General features: G+C 40.6%; 1 protein-coding gene across 2 annotated transcripts in view; it reads right to left on the bottom strand.

Annotated features, from left to right (window-relative positions):
* The window catches only part of galnt14 (UDP-N-acetyl-alpha-D-galactosamine:polypeptide N-acetylgalactosaminyltransferase 14 (GalNAc-T14)), a 203,453-nt gene that overhangs the window by 135,616 nt on the left and 48,068 nt on the right, over nt 1-19,769 (bottom strand). The gene's annotated exons all lie outside the window — the stretch shown is intronic.

Raw genomic sequence — 19,769 nt, 5'->3', positions numbered from 1 at the left:
AAATCAAAATAACAATTTACATAAGATAGCTACAAGACATAGATCTAATCTTATATAAGACTAGATATGCGTTCCACATTTGTCTTCAAAACTTGTTGCATGAATGAACGTGTGCACCACATTTCATTAGCAAACCATCCAACAGTTGTTGAAGTATTTCAATAGAAACAAACCTGATCAAACTCATAGTAGCACAAGAGGAAAAGTCAGGGGACCAGCAAAGTCATACAAATTCATCCACTGAGGATCATGAATGTCTCTATAAAATTTCACAGCTATACATCCGACCAGAAACCCAACAGGATTATTTTGATGTGCAGATGTACTTGTACTTGTAAGATTATGTTGGTTGTATAACTGTGGCTATAAGGGATATGTCTGCTCTTTAGGCACTTGAAGTACTGATGACTCAGAAATCTGTGACACTGAATGATACATATACTTGTAATAACTTCTTTTAGATTTTTTCCCCAACAGTCTACAGCTTATATTTAGAATATATCCAACCTGACATTATAGCAGCAGCAGCAGCAGCAGCAGCAGCAGTGTAACCTCGCTGCTGATGGGAGGAGCTGAGGAGAGACGCTGGATGCTGGTGTTATCTCTCCACCTCCTCCACCCCCTCCTCCCCTCTCCCCTGTCCCTCGCTCTATTAACCCGAGCTATTTGCATGGACTGTTCCATTAGACGGCTGGACAGCAGAGCAGATGAGACCAGAGAGAGAGGGAGAAAGAGAGAAGAGGCCGAGAGACAGCAGCTGAAAGCATTGCAGGATAATGATACAACACCCGGAGATCCTGACAGAACAATTTCCCCTACCTCTCTCTCTCCGTCTTTTTTTTCCATCTCTCTCTCTCGCTTTCTCTCACACACACACCGTTGTCTGATGAGGCTGTCATGTCAGGAGATCGGCTGATCCATCTCTCCTTCTCTATCTTTCTTTTTCTGTCTGTCTTCCTCCCTGTCTCTCCTCCCTCCATTAAACTTTTATTACTCCCCCTCTCTGTCTCTTTCCGTCTCTCCGAGCCACTCAGTCCCCTTTCCGTCTAATTCAGAAAATTACAATCCATGAATTTATAGAAGAATGTAATGTGGAGGGAACGGCATTATCACCTCCGGTCAGTGATCCCGGCTGAATGGCTTTTATTTCTTTTCTTCTTTTAATCCCCCTCTGAATTATGAACATTGATCTGCCATCTATAGAAACTAATAGCTTATTATTTTAAGATGTGTTCTGTCTGCATGCTGATCAGTGATAATCAACTCTAATCTTTTCATTAGTCTGGGGTCAAAGGTGAGGACCCATCAGAGGTCACAGTGAAATATAATATGACTGCATCACTGATGTTTGAACAAATACAGATATTTTAAATCACTCTCCTGGTGACATTAATGTTAGTCCGTATTAATGTTGCCTGACCACATCAATAATTTGTATTTAGTCATTAAAAAAACTGACTTGAGTGTTTGCACTGTTGCACATTATAATTTTTGCAGCTACAATAACCTAATTTTCCCACAGAGAGCCCTGAAGTTGAATCTAATCAACATTAATCGGATCTAATTAAATCTAATCTAAACAAGGATGCAGTTCTATCCCACCACTGAATTTCTCTGGGTCTTGTAATCCAGACGGACTTTGCTAATTGTGTTAATCACCATGTTGAACCAAATGGGATTAATGATGCCGCAGCTCTGTCTGGATGGGATTAGTGTTACATGAAAAACATTACCAAAGTAACTATGCACACTGCACATCAGTCATTTTAAGGAGAAACGCAAATGTCATTCATGTATTACTTTAACTCGCCTATAAATCCCTGATCTGGGGGGTTAGGGTTAGGGTTCTGCCAATTAGTAATTTAGTGTACTTATATTTTAGTTTAGCTGAAACAGATTTTTAAAAAAAAAAAAATTGAATTTTAATTTTTTAATTTCTTCAATATTATTTTTGAATGGGACATAATTTGCATGGCCCTGAGGTCAAAACCGAGCAATCAACAGGTTGCTGCAGCTGGACAGCAGCTTATATATAATGCATTTGTTCCACCCTGTCTTTTGCCAAGGCTGATGCACATGTCTTAAGCTTCTCTACAAGCAACAAGTGCCCTAACATCAGTAACCTATAATTTAATGGGGTTAAAGTACTGTATACTGTTTGGTCATTGCCGTGGTAAAACCCTACATCATGATCTCAGAGGTTGTGAATGTATCAAACTAGAGGCAGACGGACAGCAGACAGACATGTGCCAAGGACGGTTTGAGCCAGTTCTCCTCCCCGCCTGCCAAATAGCCCTGACCTGCCTGCGTCTGACTGAAACTGAACAGTGTCTGAGTGGGTGCCACTCGTCATCTGAAAGCCCCTCAGAGCTGATTAGAGTAGAACTGCTCGGGCCTCAAATTTCAGCCTGTGCTCCACTTGGCTCGATTCATCCCAGCCCGAGCCCAATACAAAAACATTTTATTTCAAGCTAAACCCAATACAAAGCCACTGAAACAAAATGATCACTGTAGGTAAGTGGCTTTGAAATATATGCCTCCTTATGAGAATAGAAAAGAAATCTCCTTTTTACCTCTCTTGTCACATCTCACTGTGGTCTCAGAGGGTTTTTGCTTGCATTAAAGGAACACAGGCAGAGGCCAAAGTTCTAAAAGGCACTGACTCTTAAGGCAGGCCCTTAAATACAGGTGCAAATTAGCTTCTAATAATGAAAATCAGAAGTAGCCTGGTGTATTTAAACTTTTGACCCACTAAAAATCTGTTCTGGTAAATAAAAGCTGAAATACATTTCTTTCTTGACTATTAATTTTGAAATTATCTCTTATGGACATAAAGTAGATACCCTACAGACCTTACATGTGTACTTAAATATATGGCTTCAACTGTATGGATGAATCTATTCTCTTGTTTCTGTGACCTCTGACCCCCAACTACTTTCCTTAAGTGGCTTATAATGACACTGATCTGGGATATGGAGCGTTCTCTGCTGTTAAACTTCCTTGTTTTTAAAAAACAGCAATGGTTGTGCACCTTAACTTAAAAAAAAAAACAAAAATAACAAAACCACTGGGAGCCTGAGTGCGCTTGTTTCAACATCCTTGTGTGGGTGTTAACTTGTGTTTGACAAAGTCTTCACGCCCGAATGAGCCACTTAAAAGCCAGTCAGCTAAATGTAATGTAATGCGGGGCGATGTTTCACTCAGCTAGAACATCTATATATTTCACCACGCTCGATTTGAGCTGATGAACGGTCGACATCCGACGTTAGCCGCCACGATGATCCATCTGCATTCTGCGTATTTCTCAGCTGTCATTATTGATCACTTCAGACAAGGAAAACACTCTCTGAACTTTCTCCCCTGTGTGTGTGTGTGTGTGTGTGTGTGTGTATTTTCAAATCTATATTTTGTGTCTTTATGTACAACATATATGTTGTGCAAATGCCCACACATATTAAATGTGTAGAATTATATGTTTTCCGCTTACTGACCTGGAAAATCTGTTTAAGTCTAACATGTTTAAATCTCTCTGGTCATAATGTCCAGTAAAAATATTTCCATCTGAGAATCTGTGTTGTAACAGTAAGTAAGCGTCTCTCTTTCTCTCTCCACACTGAATCTGTTAAATATAAACCACATAGAATATCAGCTGTGTGCTTGAGATCATACTTTACAAATAACTACTTAAAAGATGAGAGAAGAGAACTTGCTATCTTCATATGTTTGTACTTTTCAAACAGAAAACACTTTTTAAATTGTGACATTTACTGGAAGTGACTTACAGTACACACAACAACAAGTAGGCTGTCATTAGCAGTGGTCATTACCAGAAACTTTCAGCTCCAGTTCGTGGGTGGATTGGCCCTTAGAACGAGCTGGGCTCCTACTGGTTTTTGAAAAACCCTGACCTGTGCATCACTAATGGGCACAGCATTTAGAGGAGGTCAAATTTATTTTGGGATTACAAAATGGGACTACAACAACACACTTTAGGTGCCAGTCCAAATTTGGGCCTTTTTCAGAGCCCTAAAAATTTAACAAGTATGATAGATACATTTGGGGCCATTATATAGTGGAGATTTAATGGGTTATTTAATGGTAATCTTGCTTCTTGCTGGGGCACTAAAAAGACTTGTGTCTGCGTGAGCCAGGATCTATACGAGCTGTCCAACTGTGCCCTCTGTGCACTTCATCATACTGAGCGGGAAAATATTGCAGTTGTTTGACAAAAGCCGTAAGGTGGAAACAAATTCAGGGGTGAAACACTCTAATCGTTACAGACCAGCCAAGTGAAACAGTCAGGCAGTGTGTGTGTTTTCATATGAAAGCGTGGGCTTTTATAATCACTGCAGGTATGTGTCTGCATGATTGTCTGTCTGTCCATTCAGTGTGTGTGCATGTGTATTACATAGTAACAGGAGGAAAATGGCTTTATAGTCTTGTTTCAATGAGCTGCTCGACTCAGTGCGATGCGGCAATGGCTCAGCTGACCTTGGCTCCGAGGACACTGTTTCCTGCCCCAGGTAAAGACAACAGGCATGGAGGTTGCATGACATATCTACGTTTAGGGTCAAATTGGATCCAGAGATTGCTGGTTTGAACTCTGAGACTAATGGACAGTACACTACAAACTATGATCACCTTTATTATTAACTGTGCAAAAGCTGCATTATATGAGGTAATTTTGTGAAAGTATGCCTGAAAACAAATGCAGGGAATGAGCCAGGGAGAACTAGCTGAACATCTATAGTTTGTTTTGTCACGGCCATGAATCAACTCAACTCCAATACAGTCACGATGTGAGGGAAGCTATTTTTGGGATCCCCCGGTTCCTGAAATAAAGCCCTTTTCATTTTTCCCACAGACAATGATATGTGACTCACAGTTGGAACACTTCTACGATTTGGATCGGCATGAAATTCTCCTGGTTGAATCGTGAGTCCATAAAATTAACTCCTACGTTAGACAATATCTGGTTCTTCGACAATTAGTGGAGGGCACAAGCCAGGAAAAAACACTTCCCTCCCATTTCGGCACTGCTAAACCATCATTAGGACAACACTCCACACAATTATTTATTCTATTTGTTAATGCACAGACATTCTGAGTGGAGGCCAGTCCATCTCCGCCCCTATCTCCAAGAAGGTTTGTGCTCATTGACAGCTGTTTCCCTTTGTTCCAGAGCTCTGTAGGTCATCTGATAATAACAGAGATAAAATCATGATAAGCATTTTCATTTCCTTTGAGTTGAAAGGTTTTGGCAGTCTGATGTTGACTTCATCTATTGTGAATCTGATTAGCTGGTCATTTTGTGCATGCTGTCACCTGTGTTCATTTTCTCCTTTGTTTACTTCCTCGCTTGCACGTTCATTTGTTAATTATTCATCTAATCTAGTTAATCAGTTCATTTAATTATTTACTGACTTATTATTAGTTTATACGTGTGTTTTAGGTTCTGTTTAAACGGTCGATCAGCTTTTGCATTTTTGCATCTTTGCAGCTTCATCAGCTGAAAGTTATTAGTGAACTCTGCATGCTGCTTTGAGAACAGAAGCCCAGGAGCTCCAAACTGCAGTAAAACTCCACATTCAACTCCACACCACAGTGTGTGTGTGTGTGTGTGTGTGTGTGTGTGTGTGTGTGTCTGTCTGTCTGTCTGTCTGTCTGTCTGTCTGTCTGTCTGTCTGTCTGAGTTTGTGTGTGTAGGTGGGTGTTTACTGCAGAGTTTTACTTGTAATTATCAACAGCTCAGCAGGGGAGACTGGTGTGCTTTTGTGTGCAATTGTGTGCAGGTTTTGAAATGTGTGCGTATGTGTGTATGTGTTTGTGCTTGTGCACGTGCATAAAGAGATTGTTGGAGGGCTTCAGCATGAAGTTACATCCAGCTGTTTTGCAGGATCACCAACAGTAACCTTGCACTGCACAAGTCCAGACGAGCACAATGTGTGTCTCTTTTAACTGAAGACACTTAATGGACACGCTGAGATAATACATGCAGTAATTATAACAATAACAATACTAACAATTATAATAGATGTCAAACAGTGACACAACAAAAGAGGAAGGAAAAACCTCTTCATTTCCCCTTCATAGTAATATAGAAGGTTTTCCCCCTGAATTATATCCAATATAAAAATATAACTTTACACATTTTAACATCAAATAATGACCAAACCCAAATGTTTATCATTCAGCTGGTCAAATTTTTGAGATCTGGTATCTAGAACTACAGTCAATATTGGGGGAATTATATCAAATTGTAGAATTTGGCACTAATCCATCATTAAAAGCTTGTACAATATAAAATGGATGTTTTGGCCTTGATAAAAATATACTCAAACAATAAACTCAAACTTCTCCTGCAGAACAGTTCAGATTATGTTGCTGTTTGAACATGGAAACATGGAAACATCCCATGATAGCACTTAATAATCTCTTACTGTCTTGTACTTGAACTGAAGCACCAAACATGCTCTTAGTTGCTATTTCCGAAGAGATACATTTAAAGCTGAAGCACTTAATTGAAGCTTTGGATAAAAACTTCAGTTTAATGTATCAGGGATGCACCAATCCAATCCACAATGGCATTAGGACATCGTTAAGATGACTGGGTATCAGGTATGTGTTTGTCATATGTTGTTCCATGTAGCGTGGTGGATTTTTAATCTACTAACACTGGATTGGAATTCAGTATCAAAAGATACCCCGAGTTAAGGTAACAGAATCAGTATATAGAGGCAGAAAAACGTAGATCTTTGTATCCCTAAAATGAACATAATGTGATAATGTAAATCTCACTCATCTCTCTCTTTTCTTTTCTATAAAAGAACATTCTTGGACTCATAAAATAAATAATACTACATAATGCTGCAACACATCCACGGCAAAAATGTAATGAAAACTGGATTTGTATTGCTGGCTCATTTGGATCGGTGTTGAACTCACCGTCTATCTCCCTCTCTTTCCCTCTCTGTTTTCTATCCATATCTGACTTTTAGATTTTTAAAGATGCTAACACACACATACACACACCTGCAGGGATCAGGCAGTATTGACTGTTCCCTGGCTCCAGCTCAATTTAAATATGGCCTGAAGGGCGGAAGATGGAAGAAGACAAAAAACAGAGGGGGAAGAGGAGGAAATAGAAGAGTAGAGAGAGAAAAACACCTGAAAAGAAAGAGAGAATGAAGAAGGGATGAGCGGAAGGATGGTCCAGACTGTCTGGCCACGAAGGGGATCAGTGCTGCTCAATACAAGACACACACACAGAGCAGAAGTGGAAGTAACAGCTATCTTTCTTGTGAGGAGTGGCGGTGAAAGGATGGTTGACAGGCACTTACACCAGCCAATCAATGAAGATGGATCAATATGTGACTGGGCCAATCAATGACTGTCACAACCACTGTGAGACACACACATTCATGTATACTGCCATTAAGGCCAATTTCCACCAGATGCGTGTTGGTTGCGTCTGCGCTCCGGCATGGCAGCGGAACCGATAGGATTCAATTCTAGTCAATGTGTGTGTTTCCACCGGCTGCGGTTGTGCTGCATTCCGGCTCCGTCTCAGCTCCGGCACTCCGGAGCCCTCCGCAACAGATACGCAGGACTTATATTTTTGCCGGACGCCGGAGCACAACGCAGCAATTCAGCACAGAGCAGATCGTGCGGGGCAGGAGGTCGTGCACGAAACACAATAAAACATCCGGTTAATTTTCAAAATAAAGTACACAGTGTTCACGGCGGATCATATTTCCCTGCACTACACCTTGAAAACTACATAATGGGCAGAGGCAGGCCTGAAGTCAACAGGTCAGAGGTTTTCAGACGTCATTTCACCCTGTGAACACCATGGACGAGGAGATATTAATCATGGCAGTGCACCGAGATGTCTTCCGGTGGAGCTGCACCGCACCACACAGCCAACGCAGCCGGTGGGTATTGACGGACGGCGGAGCACGCAGCGGATAACCAGCGCTGCCGTTCTGCAATGGACATGCATCCAGTGGAAATCCGGCGTTACACAGCCCCATTTGAAGCCATGTCACGGTAAATGGAACATAAATTTCACATTAAAGTGTGAAATAAGTGCAGTGTGATGATAATTATCCTATGTAGTAGAAATTAATTTATTTTCAATACAGATATGTTACACTGGTCCACTGTATGGGCCAAGAGGAAGCCACGTTGGATAACGCTGAGTACATATATTGACTGTGACATGCACGAATCCTGCAAGCTGACACAAGGCTCAGTCAGCTGTTGTTAATGAGAGTATGTTTTTCATTTCATACCTCTGTCATGGCTGCACGTACTATAAACAGATCATGACTGTATGTTTTTAATCTCAATTCCAGCCTGTGTGAAAATACATACAGAGTTACTGTGTGATACACAAGTAGACTTTTTACATTCAATTAAATGTAATGGATGAAAGGTTGACTTGTGTGAAGATGTTTCCATACAGGGAACAAGGGATCGCTGAAAGCTTTGCTGAGTACAGAAATCCTTTGAATCATATGAAATGGCCTTCACCATCACCAAATATCAACCAAATGTATTAACTACAGCTTTTGTTAGCCTGACATCACCAGAGCAAAATTAGTCTGGAACCTCTCTATTTGGATTTCCAAGTGGCTATAGACCAAAATGTCTGTTGACCCAATTAGACAGACCACCAACCAATCATGGCATTGAAACGTTTAACAACGGATTGATGGGCAATATGCAAATGTCGACAGAATACAGTGTGCAGAGATGATCTGTGACGGTGTGGCATCTATATGTCTATAAACGAGTGTTGCCGTTTATTGCCATCTGGTAATCTGTATGAACAAGAGGGGGGCCAACGAGGAAGACAGCACTCTTTCTACAATCATCATCAAAACACCAAATGAGGGAATATGTTAGAAAAATGGCGTTTAGCCCTCCAGTCCAGAGACTTCTATATCAGGAGCACTGAAGCTTGTTCTGGGGGCATGCGGTGTCTGTGAACTGTGACACCTTATGTTGGCTTTTCTTGTACTTAATCAGCCATCTGTACATTGAAAGGAATACTGTGGTGCAATAGGTGGCTCGAGGATAGGTTTTATCACATACTTGAGATTCTCTAGATCAGTGGTTTCCAGACATATTGGTTTGTCCTCGCCTAAAACAAAGCAACTGTGTGTCTGAGTTGTAACCAGTTTAACCAAAAGGTGACTTTCCTTCTCAGATTAGTTCATTTGAATAACTTGAAGGCTTGAAGTGTGAAATTATTCAGTAATTCCCAGGAAAAAAGCAAAGTCTGAAAAATGTAAGATAGTTTTGATTATTTTTATACTGTGTTAATAATCCTGTGAACTCTAAGATTGGTCTCACAGTTTGTAAGGAGGGTCCAGACCCCCGGGCCACACAAATCTAAATGCTAGATATAATCAACACTATCATCAGTATCTATCTTTTGTGTAAGTTTGTGATGAGATTTGGACTTTGGACTGTTCTTGTGAAACCTTTATATTCAACCTGCTTTGTCTATTTCTATTGGGAGGAATAAAACACCAAACAACACAATGTGCGCAGCAGTGCAAAACACAACATCAATAGCTGTGTGAAAGTGTTTCAGGCTGGACTGTTTCTTTAAGTTTCACTATCCATGCCTGAAATATACGAGGGCTTAAAAATTCTGTCTTTAATCTGCCTCCTCCCCTTCTCCTCCATCTCGCCTCCACGACTGAAGTGGATTTAAGAGGTGAAATCAATGAGACATCAGAGCTTCACAAGGATCCACCGTCTCAGTCTATTTCCAGGACCAGCTCTGCCTCCTTTTTCAGACACTCTGTGTGTTTTCTCACAATGTAATTTTCTGTAATTCTCTGCACTCATCAACAAAGCACGTAATACAAAAGAAAAGTGGGAATTTGGAGAAGAGCACTGCAGAAAAGCTGCAAAAAAAGGACAGAATCCAAAAGCACTGAGGCGAAATGAGAGCCAAACAAATCTAATCAGGTATCAGAGCAGATACAGTTGTAACGCCGTCTGCTCAGTGATTGTTTCGACATGCAGTCGTCTCGGAGGCAGAGCAGGACGGTTAGCTGAGGCGCTAGCTACGGTAAAGCCGCTTAGCGTCACTGTCACTCTGTGCTGTTGTAGAGCACCGGGGTGCTTCAGAGCTCAGGTTCCACATCAGCAGATTACCCACAATACACCAAGGGGATTTCCTCGCCTCACAGAGAGCTTTCTGCTATGGTTTGTGCTATTTGTTAAATTCAGTGTAAACAGCGGTAAATGCAACACAAGTCATCATGTTTTTTCTGACAGAGAAACTTCTTGGACAGGTAAACCAGAGCTCAGGCTCAAGATGAAGACAGTAGATTTTGTCTTAAAAGAGTCCCATATGATCAATACAATGGTAAAATGTGAATGTCTGAAACAGAGGGACACATACTTGAATATTCAGAAAGTCACACAGCTGGATTTAGTCAAATTTAATTGGCTAAAGTAGGAATATTTACTACTAATATAGTATGTTTTTCAGGGGTGCAGATTTCATTTTGCAATTTGAAACAAAATCAATAAAATGTCATGTGTACGGTTTCTGACCTGAAGGGGAAAAACATTCCTAGATTTCTCTTAAGAAATAAATTATTTTTTTGGTATGCCCATTTCAACTTCACCAAGTAAAATGCACTGAAAGGAATTTAAAAATCATTTAAGTTCATAATTCTGAGGGGTTTGAATTAACATGTCTCCACACCTCTAAAACTTTGCCCACATCCCAGGTTTTTCAGCAACTCCAATATGTCTGGTGCCTACTGACAGCTGTTTTCACAGTTGTCATCCTGTTCCAGATACACATAAATAGTGTCAGAAAAACTGCCCCAAAAATGGCGACAAGGGTGGATGAGTTCAACACAGCCAGACAGGTTGTTGTGAATCAACTTACAGGAATAACAACGCTTGAATCTGCAACTTCTGCTTCTGCAGCAATAAAGTTGTTAACTGAAAATGAAGTTGATTTGATGGATACATCATTCAGTCGCTAATGACTGGGTAAAAAAAACAACCCTTCCCATAAAGAGCACAGCTCACATGATAAAATGGTAAAATGAAAATGAAATGACAGTACAATGTGATTATAAGGCTATTTTTGAGCTTAAAACACTAGTTGAACTATTGCAATTTAAAAGATATCTAGATATCTTGGTTACAACTGGACATCCAGATCTCATCTGGTTGAAGTAGATGTTCTAAATGGACGGCAAGTGATTCACAAACGTGTCAAGTTTGTAAAAATCGCACTTTATTTTGAAGTACAGTGAATTTCCAGCACAGAATTTTTGTTCTGAAGTGCTTTTTCTGCTGTAGAGTGAGTGACTGATGGACAGCTACTTGGCAGAGACAGCAAACTAGCTTTATGACATGACAAAATGCAAGTATGACTCTGAATATATTAAACTGTGTGGACCTTGAACAAATGACTGAGGAGAAATCTGCACTCCATGGCTGGACCAGTTGGGAACCACTAGTCTCGATGACATGTAAGCAATGGCAGAAAAGGTATTCATATCTTTACTAAAGTAAAAGTTGCAATACCTCAAAGTCGAATGACTCAGTACAAGTAACATTCTTGCCATCAAAATCTTACCTTAAAAGAAGTAAGCAGCAAAATGTAAGTATCCAAAATCAAAGTCATCATTAGGCAGCAGAATGTTAATGTGACATAATATTATTGGCTTATTATCACATGTGCTTTAAAAACTACAGTCAGGTAGTCTAAAACAATCAATCTATAATGCATATTTTATAAACTGAGCACATACGTTGTACAGGGCTGCAACTAATGATTATTTTCATTGTCAACCTGTGAATTCTTTTCTCCACTGATCAGTTTGTTGTAATATAAAATGTGATATAAGATGACGTCTTCAAATGTCTTGTTTTGCTCACATCCCAAAGATATTCAGTTTACTAACACAGAGGAGTAAAGAAACCAGGGAATATTCACATTTAAGAAGCTGGAAAAGAAAGAAGAAGAAAGAAGTTTGACTTATTTTCTGAAAAAGTACTCAAGACGATAAACTGATTATCAAATTAGCCGGCGATTAATTCAATAGTTTACATCTGATCAATTAATCGAATAATCATTGCACCTGTAATGTCATATGTAAAACCTTTATCTTCAAAGTAACTGGTGACTCTACAGTAGCTGTCAGATAAATGTAGTGCAGTAAAAAGTATAATATTTCCCTCTTAAATATAGTAGAGTAGAAGTATAAAGTTGCATTATAGCACGTAGCGTTTTCTCTAGGAGGGAAGTGGTTGCAGGGCACTGGGGAATGCCTCCTCCCAGCGCTTCAAAAAAGACTGTGTTCAATGGGTATTTAATATCACCTAATATTGATTGCAGAACCCTGAATCGTATCAAATCGAAATCGTATCATGGAAGACTTTGTAATATCGGAAAATATTGTATCGTTGTCCAAAGAATCGATACAATATCGTATCGTGATGAAACTGGTGATTTACATCCCTAGTTCCAACAACAACAATACCCTCATATTAATGTTAGCTAGGTAGCTAGTGTAACATTGAAACAGAGGGTTGACTACACAGTTAACAATAAGTTTACGTGTACGGTATTCTGCTCCCACAAATGGGCTTTTCTGTCTGTCACTAGTGCCTTTCTGAGAAGCTCAGATATTCACCGAGATGCAATCTCAGCAGCTGCACAAAAACCATGAGCACTCTGAAAAAAAAAAAAGACACTGTGCACGCATGTGGCAGCATACGCTCTCTATACACTGGGGGCAACTGAAAAAGATGCCAGAGCAAAAGCAATAGGGCAAAAATGCTGTGTGGACACAGGCCCTAAAATTGAAAAACTCATGTTAAGTATAAGTACCTTCAAAACTATACTTAAGTAAACGTACTAATTTACATTTTACTACAGCATGTAAGAATTGTTTCCACAGGATATAAATGACTATATTTCAGCATGTTGTCAGAACCTGCCCGAAACTAAAAATACAATCAATGTCAGCAGACTGAACTAGTATATTGTTGTCACTTTATTATTCATTCTGGCATCATGTTCATGTTTGCTTCTTCTGTGTTTGGGAGTTTGCTTTTCCGAAACAAGAAAATAGTTGCAAATGAGCACACCATCAGACCTGTTTAAATCAGTGAAGAAAGTCAGAGATGATGTGGGCGGTTTTCAAACAAATTGGTTGAGACAACAATTTTATGTAATCCAGACGTCTAAAAAAAACTTTCACTTTCCAACCACACTTAGCCTCTAATCTTTAATCTAACCGTCTACACGTATATTCAAATGCCAATCACCACATCAGTGTTTACTGGGAAGCTGATAAAGAAATGCAGCGAATGAGGTTTAAAGTTTTTGGAGGTCAAATGTGTTTTCAAATCCTTTTTGCAGAACATCGGTTCACAGCAAATCAAAGCCTCGAGGGTGTTTTATGTTTCTTCCATCTGCTTTTGACACCAGACTCTTTGATCATCCATCACCGGAGCAGGTAATCGAATAAACGAGCATGACGAGGGAAAATAAAACTCATCCAGTGTCAGAGTTCAGATGGTATTTTTTCTTTGTGTTTTTCGGGACTTGTGATCTGAGGAGGATGAGGAGCGTCTCAGCGTGGGAGGCACCAAAGCTAATACAGTGATTAATGTTTAGCTGCATGTTGTGATTCATGGAAACATGACTAAGTGGTTGACTGAGTGTGAAAGACGCTGACGCCACTCTATACGCAGACACATACTTCGCATACACAAACACACACCACTCACATGGACGGGGTTATTGAATGAATGCATGATCTAGTTCGTGATAAGTGTTCAAGGATCACTGGGTCACAATGCAATGCAATAATTAGTAACCAACTCAGTGGACCGTCGATTTTTTCCCCCCTCTACAGCACAGGCCTGTGTCTGGTTGCCGATGGTTACAAGAGGATGCCTCCATTTTGGAGCAGTGACAACAAAGCACTGGAGCGTTATCACATCTCCCGCCCTGGCAAAAACAAAGAAAATGACAAATGTGTGCAGGGTGGTGTTTTGTTCAGTTGTGCCTCAGAGGAGAGAGAGGTGATAATTTTACACCCTTTTAATGTCACTGCTTCAAACGTGGTGACATTTCTCTCGTGACCAGTGGACGCCTCTGTTGTTTTAGTAAAAAGATGCTTTCTTGTGCTGTGCATGAAAATGCTATGACTAACAATGTGTTTGTTGCTGAGTCCCACTATTGTCTTTATTCAAACATCCCTTAACATGTATTTGATCGATACCTTTATCTTTGATACCTTTCTCCTAAAGTTTATTTGAGACACAAACTGGGATGGAATGTAAATAAGCACATTGCACTTAAGTACTGTACTTAAACACAAATTCAAGGTACTTGTACATTACTTCAGTATTCCCATTTTGTGCAACTTTCTATTTCTGCTCCACTACATCTAAGAGATTAATATTGTACTTTTTGCTCCTCGTGTGTCTGATCCTGCTGGTGTCAGAAAAATAACCTGAACATCAACAAAACTAAGGTGATGATAGCGGATTCTGGAAAGAAGAAGCAAATGCACTCTACCCCCATAATATCAGCATGTCCTTGATGAAGAGGGTGGCCAGTTTCAAGTACCTTTGTGGTCCACACTGAGGGCCTGACCAGGGTGCTGCATACTGACTCAGTGGTGAGAAAGGCAAGACAGAGACTGTTTTACCTGAGACACCTGAGGAAATTCTGTATTTCCCCTTAAATATTGAGGGATTTTCACTCCTGCACCAACGACAGCATCCTGACGGGAAACATCAGAGCCTGCTATGGAAACTGCACCAAACAGGACCACAAGGCCATGCAAAGATCGTTCAGCTGAACACACTACAGGCGCTGCTTCACCCTGCATAAAGGACGTTTACACCAGGCACTGCAAAAATAAGGCCAGGGCAATCATTAAAGATCTTAGACACCCACATAACAGCCTTTTCTCCCTGCTGAGAGAGGGAAGAAGGTACCAATTACACCAGGCCAGCACTGAGAGGGTCAGAAAGACCTTCTACCCTCAGGCCACAAGGATAACTAACTGAAGACCCTGCCTGTAAGACCCTCCCACCCTTTATATAGACATTTATTTATCATTATTACACTGTTTTAAAAGCACAAATTGAAGGAAGTCACAGATTACCTTTCACTGAAATTGTGTACGTATGATTTCATGTGACGAATAAACTGATTGACTGGATAATGTGATGAGGATGAAGTATTAACTTGAGCAGAGGGAGTTAAAATTAGCACAACCCTAAGTAAAATGCAACATACACATTAACCCAACAGTAATACTGACTGAGTATTTTTACTTTTCATATTCTAAGTGCATCTTACTGATAATACTTACATACTTTTACTAAATTAAGGTTTTTAAAGAATCTGAATACTACTGAATTTAAAGACAACGAAACAAGGATCTCGGGAAAAAAGACACTTGAGGTGTTTTTCTTATCAAGGCACCTTCAGAGTTTTCTCACTCTGCACTGTATAGAACAGCTTGGTCACCATTTATCTGAGATCGTACAACACTTTGTCTCTTGATGTTCCTTTGTCTTGCATTAGAACATTTTCTTACGCAGTTCGCGTTGCCATATCAACCCACTGTGTAGTACTGTAGGAAATGTTTCCTCTCTGTACTGTATCAGCCCATTGTCTTCACGCTTGGATCTAATCCCTGCGGTGGAGCGGCTGTTGGGCTTATAGACTGCCTGTCTGTCGGAGAGCAGACGGAGGGAGGTTCCCCTGTTCACCGAGATAATAGCAGAGCACTGGAGTGGTTTATACACTCACACATACACACACACAAACCAACACACACAGCCTCTCAAGCTCTGCATGTGGCAATTATCTCTCCTCTCAGCAGCTTGTGGCATCTCCCCCATCTCCTCCTCTTCTCCTCCACCTCTCCTTCTCTCCTCTCCCTAATCTCTACTTGACTTTTCTTCCTCATCCTCCTCCTCATCCTCCTCTTTGCTCCTGCAACCACCTTCTTTCCTCTATCTCCCCATCTTTCCCTAAGCCGTCTATTGCAATCCTCTCATCTCTTTCCTCGTCTCCTCTCTGCTCCTCCTCCTCTGAACTTGAGATTGTGACAGAGCACTCCTCCCATACACAATACCGACCTGAACAATCTGCCCCCACTTCCCCCAAAAAATAAAAGAAAAAGCTATCCACACCTCCCTGGTCCCCCTTCCCAACTAAAAACAGCACTGTTTTTTTCCTAACTTTGTAACACACTCACACACAGGAGCAACACGACTGATCGCCTGAGTGAACGGACACTTTGAAGATAAATGTCAAACTCAGACAGCCAAAAATATAAGTGGTTTCTGAAAGCACACTTCCTAACTTTGTTTACTTTCTTTTGGCTTTGTAGGTTACTGGAGCCTACGAACCTAATGTCTATTTGACAATTAAACAACATTAGTTTGACACAGATACACACAGAAGATGTAAATGCTCAGGGGCCTCCCTTTCACTTCAATACTGTAGTTCTAAGTTTAACCTTTAATTTTAACTTTTTTTTTTTTTCTCTTTTTTGTAGCCAGCACCATGTGGCTTTGGTTTCAGTGTCCAGGCACCTGTGGGCCCGTTTGACAAAAAAGGCGCAGGGAGTGACCTACAATTGGATTTACATCAGGGGTACTCAACTAGCTTTCCACAGTTTTCCACTTATGAAAGTGACAGGAGACCAGGGGCTGGTTGCAGCAACCCCACACAGGTCAGGTGTAGGTAGGGCCATTTCTACAATTTGAGAACATCTGGGGTTAGCCTGGACTGCTTATGGGGGGTCTGCAGGATCCTCCTGTGGCAATTTTAATTCTGTTTTTAAATTTTAAAAAAAAAGCTATATTTTGTTGTTTTTTATGCACTCTGGTGTCTCATTTGCATTCAAGCAATAAAAAAAAACAATCCATCAGAAAATGGTTGATGGGTCACCCTATTGTGGGGTGGAGGTGGAGTTAAGTATCACTGATCTACATGCTTAAATGTTTCTAGAATTTGTGTTTGTGCTTCCACCACATACCAAGAAATGCTGGTATTAGGAAAGTCGACCAATCATGGAAATAAAAGCGATGACTTTGCTTGATTGTCTTATGCAAAAACACAAAAATAAATCAATAAATAACACTATGATAGAGGTGTTTGAATTATATACCTGTTGGAAAGGGAGCTTAACATAAAAAAGGGATGTAACAAGCCACAATTATAAACTACAGCTAGACTTCACTCTCACTAGTTTATACTAGGTATAGCCCAGGGACAGAAACCGGATTTAGGTTCTTGTGGTAAAACCGCAGGCACTGTTCCTGAATTTCTAAAAAATGTTCGAGTTAATGAAGCTGAGAAAGTGTTGTTGGTTGCTGCTTCACCAGGAAATGTTTGGTATTCCTCCTCCCATCTCTAAAGTTTATCAATACGTAAATTGTGCCCAAAATCCCAAAGACATTACACCTGCTTGGCATTTATCCATGTGGAAGTCGTCCAGTTCACCCATAGTCTCTTCCTATTTTCCAGATTTCTTGCAGCCTGCAGGCTATACTGAGGCCAGCCGTGCATCTTCAGGTCAAAAGCTTGTTTTCTAATCTTTAGGTTATCGTTGCCCCGCTGGGAAAATAACAGACCTGGCGCCTCCTCTCTAAACCTGCTGTGCTTTCTCTACAGGAGCTGTGCTTCAGAGTGGTAATCTACCAGGCTCTCTTGTTTTGGTATCTTTATTCTGTTTTAAGGCAAGGTGTTTCTGTAACTACATTACCCAGAAATCACCTGTCAATCACACAGCATCTTTCCTTGAATTTTCTAGTGGCAAGATTTGAGTTTGTCCTGAGTTTGAATGTTTTTCTTTCTACAGATCTTTATCTATATCAAACTAAACTGTAGAATTTAAGAGTTATAATGTGATAATGTGAAGTTTAGAGTTTTAATGTTAAGAGCAAATTCTTGAACTTGGATACACTGACACTCTCGCACCTTATAGTTGGCCACAGACCATCAAAACATCACAGCTTGGTATTAAAAGGGTAAATACACTGTGAATGATTTGGCCAACTGACTTCAACAAAATCTGAACTGGGCTTTAAACTTTTGGTAGCCAACTAGAACAACAAAATTAACTGCTACTTCAGTCCACTAGATACTTTTTGCTGTAATGAATATGACTGACGTGAAATGAACAGACTGAAAACTTGATCCCATTAGATAAAACAGATGTTGACAAAGTTTTCCTTTGGGGATATAATTTGCATTTGTTGAAAAAAGGTGATAAATCGCAGTGCATGTTATTGCAATACTCACCATATCCAACAACATTCAGTATCATAATAATATTGTAACATAAGGCCTCTGGTGATTCACACCCCTAATGGAAGGTAGTAGAAGGCTCGTTGCCAATGGCTGGGAATCCAGCTGCAGTCATCACAGGTAATCACAAATCCTCAATAACACCATAAATTTAAAATGCTCCATTTCCAAATCTCCTCCAACCAGTCCTGTCCCTCACTTTTTGTGCCCTTTCTACAAATTTCTGTCATACCACCTTGAATTTCCACCAAACGCTCCCCTTTGGGAATGGAGCCAAAGTGTAGGAAGCACCTTAGTGAGTCTGCAGAAGAAGAGAAGGTGTTTCTAAGAATACAAAACCTCAGAGGCTTCATTTGAGGATTTCACTGCAGTTTTTTTTTTTTACATCCAAACAGAGTATGGGGTGCTATCATTTCCCCTGCCAAGCGCTCCTGAGATGTACAGCTACACGGTAACTGAGTTAACAGATAATCACGTAACAGCAAACCCCCACCCGTCCCCACACACACGCGCACACACACACACACACACACACACCCTTCCTTGCTGTCCTATACGAGATAAATGAGCACTATCAGCCCCCTACCTCCCTGCTAGCAGATTAATGTGTAAGCGTATCCCTGGTTTCCCGCCTCCTACACACACTTCTCACTTTCTCTGTCTCACACACACACACACACACACACACTTCTCCACCGCCTTATGTCAGCTCAACAGCGAATTTCCCTCCTCCGGAAACACAGCAGATGATACAGGCGGCCGACACATTTAGGCACGTTACCATACACATGTGAACATGTAGAAACACACACACACACACACACACACACACACACACACAGAGTTTGACACGCATAGTGTCAGAAGCTATGATTGAGTCAGACATCATACATCCCATCATCTGCGGGTACATCTTGAAAATGTCACACACACACACACACACACACACACACATAATGATGTACGTGCCAGTTATGCTAACAGATTTTAGCTTCCTACGTGAGTCGTGGAGCCGTACCCTGCTGTGCTCACCACCAGCCGCAGCAGCAGCAACCTTCCAGGGCTTAGTCATGTTCAATGTAACTGCCAAAACAAACAGCCACCCAATTAACGCCCACATGCAGCTTCCTATTAGAGAGCTGGGTCACCACGAGCTGCCTGGTAACCTTTAATCACACAACCACTATCGGCTTTAAGCCACGCTGTCACAGCAGGTAAAATGGATGTCCCAGAAGGATTTGTTTGTCTTTTGCATTAATCTAACTTTTTTGTACTTTTACAGACAGAACAAACAGTGCCAATGGCACCTCTAAACAAAAGTATGGGGGGTTTAGGAAAGACAATAAAATGAAAAGTGTAACCTAGGCACCTAGAAAAGTACATTAACCCTCTTAGAAGATAAGGATGGTATGTTTTTAAATGGTCA

The sequence above is a fragment of the Epinephelus fuscoguttatus genome, linkage group LG11 (genome assembly GCF_011397635.1).
Source record: "Epinephelus fuscoguttatus linkage group LG11, E.fuscoguttatus.final_Chr_v1".
Taxonomy (NCBI): Eukaryota; Metazoa; Chordata; class Actinopteri; order Perciformes; family Serranidae; genus Epinephelus; species Epinephelus fuscoguttatus.
Note: the sequence above shows the minus strand (reverse complement) of the source record. Positions and strands in the feature narration are given on the sequence as shown.